This window comes from Triticum urartu, chromosome 1 (assembly GCF_003073215.2).
Source record: "Triticum urartu cultivar G1812 chromosome 1, Tu2.1, whole genome shotgun sequence".
NCBI lineage: Eukaryota > Viridiplantae > Streptophyta > Magnoliopsida > Poales > Poaceae > Triticum > Triticum urartu.
The window spans coordinates 580,666,574-580,673,618 of NC_053022.1; positions in this window are offsets into that span (position 1 = coordinate 580,666,574).

Here is a 7,045-nt window from a genome sequence, read left to right on the forward strand (position 1 = left end):
CTCACGAAGGCATGTAAACGAGCTCGATGCACTCACCACGGTGCAAGTCATGGCAAGGCAAGCATACATCCATTAAGAAGGCACAAAATACAAGCTAGACATGGCAAGAACAATGGCATAGCATGCACGTATCAACTACAACAACGCCGGCAAAACCGCAAACGAGTTGACGATCTGCCCAGATTCACCACAAAGCAAAAGTAGAGCTCGATTGACTCAAGCTATGGTGCTCCATAATTGCAAATAAAGACATGGATGGATAGAGAATAATATGAATAGCAAAAGTCCCTTACTGATCATCCTCAAAATAGGCACGGATCATTAGGAAACAAGCTGAACATATGGCATCATGAACTAAAATATCCCAGACTTAGTGAAAACAACTAAGTCTCTGAAAACAGATTTCCCGGGTGCCTCTCTTTGCGAGCTTGCACAAGTCACCACACACATCCTAAAAATTCATGGGTTGAACCTCTGGAAAGAAGACAAAATGCTTAACAAAACACATGAAGGACTAACAGGCATAGCATGCACACAATAATCATGACAAAAATAACAAAAGTCTAAGATGAACTAGCAGATCTGACAATTAACTCACAAAGCCTCCTTCTAACAGCATTTTGGGAATCAAGATGAACTCAAATTAAAATGATGCAATGGAAAGAAATAATGTACTCATCGAGGCGAAGAGTTTGATATATTATATGCCCAAATCGGAGCTACGGATGCAAAGTTACGGGGCCTCGAACAGGGCATCATGGACTGAAAAAGTTTAGGGACTTAGTGAAAAAAACTACCCAGATCTAGGGTTTGACCGGCGGGCACGCGAACCGAGGCGAGGAGATTCGAGCTCGCCGGAGCCTTGCCGGACTTGACGCGGCACGCCGGCCGGAGGAGGAGGAGACGGACGGGGCGGTGAGGGGCGCGGTCGGCCGGCGGGGGAGGCGGCGCGGACTAGTGCGGCGGTGGCCGTGGCGGGCTCGCCCGCCGGAGTTGGAGCGGGGCGGCGGTGAGGCGCGTTGGTGGCGGGCGGCGATGGCGGCGTCGGCGCCGGAGTTGAGCGAGGCGGCGGCGGAAGGAGGCGCGGGGCACCAGGCGGCGGGGCGAGGCGGCTGGGCCGCGGGGGCTTCCCGCGGGCCTGGCGGGCCGGTCGGCGGCGATGTGGGCGCGAGGCGGCGGCGAATGGGCGCGTGCCACGTGGCGGCGGCGAGTGCAGCGGACACGTCCGTCGGTGGACGAAATGTCCGGCGGCGCGCGGGATCCGATCTCTTTTTTTTAGAGCTAGGGTTCGAGGGGGAAGACGAGATCCGAAAATGGAGGGGGTATATATAGGCATAAGTAGGGCTAGGAGAGTCCAAATGAGGTGCGGTTTTTGCCCACGCGATCGTGATCGAACGCTCTAGGACATGGAGCAGAGTTTGGTGGGTTTTGGGCCAAATTTGGGGGGTGTTGGGCTGCAACACACATGAGGCCTTTTCGGTCCCTCGGTTAACCGTTGGAGTATCAAACGAAGTCCAAATGATACAAAACTTGACAGGCGGTCTACCGGTAGTAAACCAAGGCCGCTTGGCAAGTCTCGGTCCAATCCGGAAATGTTTAATCCCCACACGCGAAAGAAAGCTGGAAATGGCCACCGGAGGAGAACGAAGCGCCAGAATGCAAAACGGACAACGGGGAAAAAGCTCGGATGCATGAGACGAACACGTATGCAAATGCAATGCACATGATGACATGATATGAGATGCATGAAAACGAAAACAACACACGGAGACAAAGACCCGAACCCGAGAAATAAATATAACTTAGCGCCGGAGACGGCAAGAGTTGGATACAAATATGAAAAGTATATCTGGGGCGTTACATCTGAGTACATTAAGGACGTGCATAATTTTCTCGAAGTGGCTGAGGCAAACAAGAAGAATGGTTTTATGTGTTGTCCATGCCCTATATGTGGGAATACGAAGTCTTACTCCGACCGGAAAATCCTTCACACCCACCTGCTTTACAATGGTTTTATGCCACACTATAATGTTTGGACCAAGCACGGAGAAAGAGGGGTTATGATGGAAGACAACGAAGAAGAAGAAGAGGATGATGACAACTATGTGCCCCCTGAAAACGGTGATGCTGCAACGGGGGAAGATGAAGATCAAGAGAAACCAGACGATGTGCCCGATGATTGTAACGCCCTCGATGCGGCTATATCTCCCACGTGTCGAAGCACGACTTAGAGGCATAACCGCATTGAAAGCAATGTCGCAAGTGAGGTAATCTTCACACAACCCACAACCCATGTAATACATAAGGGAAAGAGATACATAGTTGGCTTACAATCGCCACTTCACACAATTACATGAATAAAGCATTACAACTCCAAATACAATCAAGGTCCGACTACGGAACCAAAATAAAAGAAGAACCCCAAATGCGACACGGTCCCCGATCGACCCCAACTGGGCTCCACTACTGATCAACTAGAACGAAACAACACAAAGGACAAGATCTTCATCGAGCTCCTCCTGAGCTTGGTTGCGTCATCTGCACGGACTCATCGGCACCTGCAAGCTGGTTTTGGAAGTATCTGTGAGCCACGGGGACTCAGCAATCTCGCACCCTCGCGATCAAGACTATTTAAGCTTATGGGTAAGGTAAAGGTATGAGGTGGAGCTGCAGCAAGCGACTAGCATATATGGTGGCTAACATATTCGCAAAAGAGAGCGAGAAGAGAAGGCAAAGCGCGGTCGAGAAACTATGATCAAGAAGTGATCCTATAGCAACCTACGTCAAGCATAACTCCAACAACCGTGTTCACTTCCCGGACTCCGCCGAAAGAGACCATCACGGTTACACACGCGGTTGATCATTTTAATTAAGGTCGACTTCAGGTTTTCTACAACCGGACATTAACAAATTCCCATCTGCCCATAACCGCGGGCACGGCTTTCAAAAGTTCAAATCCCTGCAGGGGTGTCCCAACTTAGCCCATCACAAGCTCTCACGGTCAACGAAGGAATAGACCTCCTCCCGAGACATTCCGATCAGACTCGGTATCCCAGTTCTACAAGACATTTCGACAGGGTAAAACTAAACCAGCAACACCGCCCGAATGTGCCGACAAATCCCGATAGGAGCTGCACATATCTCGTTCTCAGGGCACACTCAGATGAGACTAGCTACGAGTAAAACCAACCCTCAAGTTTCCCCGAGGTGGCCCCGCAGGCAGCTCAGTTCGGACCAACACTCAGAGGAGCACTGGCCCGGGGGGGTTAGAATAAAGATGACCCTTGAGTCTGCAGAACCCAAGGGAAGGTGGTAGGTTGTTAGTGCAAATGGTAAAACCAATGTTGGGCATTGCTGGAGGAGCTTTTATTCAAGGCGAACTGTCAAGGGGTTCCCATTATACCCAACCGCGTAAGGAACGCAAAATCCGGGAACATAACACCGATATGACGGAAACTAGGGCGGCAAGAGTGGAACAAAACACCAGGCATAAGGCCGAGCCTTCCACCCTTTACCAAGTATATAGATGCATTAATTAAATAAGATATATTGTGATATCCCAACAAGTAAACATGTTCCAACAAGGAACAACATCTCCATGTTCCAACAAGGAACAAACTTCAATCTTCACCTGCAACTAACAACGCTATAAGAGGGGCTGAGCAAAGCGGTAACATAGCCAAACAACGGTTTGCTAGGACAAGGTGGGTTAGAGGCTTGGTTCAACAATATAGGAGGCATGATAAGCAAGTGGTAGGTATCGCAGCATAGGCATAGCAAAAGAGCGAGCAACTAGCAAGAAAAGATAGAAGTGATTTCGAGGGTATGGTCATCTTGTGCATGAAATCCCGCAAGGAAGAAGAACGAGTCCAAGAAGAAGACAAACAGACGTAGACGAACGGGTCCTCACAACGCGACGTTACCGGAACCAACCCGAAGAAGCAAATACCGGAAAGGAGCAAACAACATAGTAAACAACCACACATCAACATGGCATGATGCACAACCGAGTATGATGCATGTCCGGTTTAATGAAGGCATGGCAAAATGCACAAAGCAATCCTACAAATTAAGTGGAGCTCAATATGCAACTTTGCATATTGACGAAACGCCACATCAATTATTTAGTTCTCTCTCGTTTATGTACCCAACAATATTAATGTTGTTACATGGCAAGAGGTGAAGCAAAATGAAAACTGCCTATCTAGGCAAGTTTAAATGAGGCCGGAAGCAACGAACACAATTCCGGAAACTCCTCATGAGCATATTATAGATTAGGTACTGTTCTGCCCTAAACAAATTTTAGAGTTGTTAAACATGCAAAGTGATGCCACCATGTTAAACTAGGCAAAATTCTACCCCATATACATATAAAGTTTATTAAATTTGGAGCTACGGTTATTTAGTTATGAAATAAATCATTTTAGCATGGCATAGGGAGCAAATTTAAACAAACATCATTTTAAATTTTAAACATGGATGAAAATGACATATTATGAACTAGATGCAATTCTAAGCATTTTCATATTAAGTTTATTTTAATATGATGCACGTTGGAGAGTTATAAAATGCATGATGTTTAGGGGGTTCTCTGCAAAACTGGGTAGTCTCTGGATAATGTTAAAATCACCAAGAATGGAAAAAAAAAAGATGCAGGCTGAAATCTGGTGGGCACTGGGATGTGGGTGGCTCACCCATGGGCCTCGGCCCAGTCAGCGGGCTGCAGCAGACCGGCTGGAGCTGTGGGCCGCGGTCAACAGCGAAGGGGAAGGAACTGGGCCTAGGCACGCGGCTGGAGAGGAGATCGACCTGCTCGGGCGGGTTGACGAATGCGGTCAACGTGCGCAGGTGCCTGGCATCGCTCGATGTAGAGACAGCAGACAAAGGGCTTGCGGCAGGGCCGGCAGGCGCGAGGAGCGGCTGGTCGCCGACGCGGTGCAGCAGCGGCGGGAGAGGCGCAGAAGGCACTCCGGCGAAGAACGGGCAGACGGCGGAGCTGCGGTTCCTGGCGGCGATGTCGACCTGCAGCTCGATGCAAGAAGGAGCAGCGCTGGGAACGGGGAAAAGCGGCGCCCTCTGCCGGATGAGGACGACGGCCGGACCAGGGACAAGGCAAGGCGCAGATCCGGCAAGGCGGCTCCATTCCCGGCGGCCCTCCGGAAGATCTGGCGAGGTGGTGGCTGACTTGGAGAAGAGGACGGCCATGGCATCGGGGCGGAGCTCCTAGGAGAGGAGACAGGGACTTGGTGCAGGGCGGAGATTGTACTCGGGGCTTGGTTCCCATGGCGATGGCTGGCTCCTTGCTGCTGGTCGGCGCGATGAGAGATGGCGTGGAAGTGGCTCGGGGCGGCGACGCGGCTGGCCTGTTGCTCACCGAAGCTCTCCGGCGGTTGCGTGCTCGGGGACGGGGAAGGACACAGGAGGCAGGGAAGCTGCGGATGGATCGATCTGGCTGGATTTTTGGATCGGGCATCTGGCTGTGGTAGGTGGGGAACGAGGGGAGTTTCTGATTGGGGATTTGGTGGTGCAAGGTGGCGGCTGTGGGCTGGCCAGGCGCGGAATACAAGGGGCGGCGGATGGGAAGGATGGATGGGACATCTCCCCTAGAAACTAGGGTTAGGTTGTTTATATAGCAAGGATTTTTGGTAAGGGGCTAAAAGGACCCTCCGGAAGATCTGGCGATCGCGAATAAAATAGCTAGGAAGTCCAAATGAGAAAACGGAGATGTTTTGTAGACGTTTGGGGATGATCCGGACACAACGGTGGTGACAGACCGGGTCGGGTCCGGGACAGCTTTTTGAACGCGCGCGTGAGGGGTCGGTTGGAACTCGTGGGCTATGCAGAAGGGCTCGAGCTGAGAGAAGAGAAGAGAGAGAGACCCGGCGACTGTTTTCGGAGACCGAAACGTCCGATGTTTGACCAGCTATAATGCCTCTATAGTTATCCGTTGGGGCGTCAAACGGACTCCGAACGCGATGAAACTTGGCAGGCGGTCCACTAACAACAAAACAACACCGCATGCCAACTTTCATCCCATTCCGAGAATAGTTTTTGGCCACTTATAAAATACTATTTCGGACATGCCGCGGGCGCATGCAAGTGTGTATGGGCTCAGAACGGACAACGGAGAGAACGAGGAGGCCGGGACGGATGCAAGTTTTGAAAACATGATGATGCAATGCACATGATGACATGATAAGATGCACACGCAAGCAAATGACATGGCAACGACAGCGAATAACTGGAAGACACCTGGCACATCGGTCTCGGGGCTCCACCACTACGAGAGGATCTCGTCCCGAGATCTAGAATGGCACCGGAGGGACAACGGAAGAGAAAGAGGGGAGGTAAAACTAAGTTGCTTCTTTGACAAATGAGTGAAACCAAAGAACCTTGAGAAGTTGAACAACTTGAAAGTAAGAATGCAACTGTCGGTGTACTAAGGTAGGGGTACCCTAGTACCCCGAACTTGTGCACGGGCAGTCGCAGCATCCCCGCGGCAAGGCTTGCCGGGTAACCGCCAGGGTCCTCCGCGGCTACTTTGAAGACCATTCAAGAACAAAGTATCCAAGACAAGACCCCGGCGAGAGGAGCTTGCCGGGAAAGCTATCAAAAGCATCTCAAGGCCCCGGCAAGGGGAGCTTGCCGGGAAGGAAACGAGACCCCGGCAAGAGGAGCTTGCCGGGAAGGCCAACCAAGGCATACCAAGAAAACCTGCCGCGACGCGCCACGCGTCCCGGCAAGACCCGGTGAGCGACAAGCTCCCGGACGCGACAAGACGACGACCGCGGCGAGGAGTTTGCCGCGGGAACCGCCTCTCCGAGCCCGTGCTCCAGCACAACCACCACGTGTCGCTCTGGGGGCCTCTCCCAAGCACACGTGGCAGGAGGTCCGCAGCTAGGGGTGCGAGGTGGCGAGCAGGCGCTGACGAGATAACCATCGTGGCAAACGGTGGCGTCCCTAGCGGTCCCTCTTGGTACTGTTTAGGCGACACAGACGGGCATTTAATGCCCTTGTCCCCTGCCGTCAGGGTTAGGTATGATAA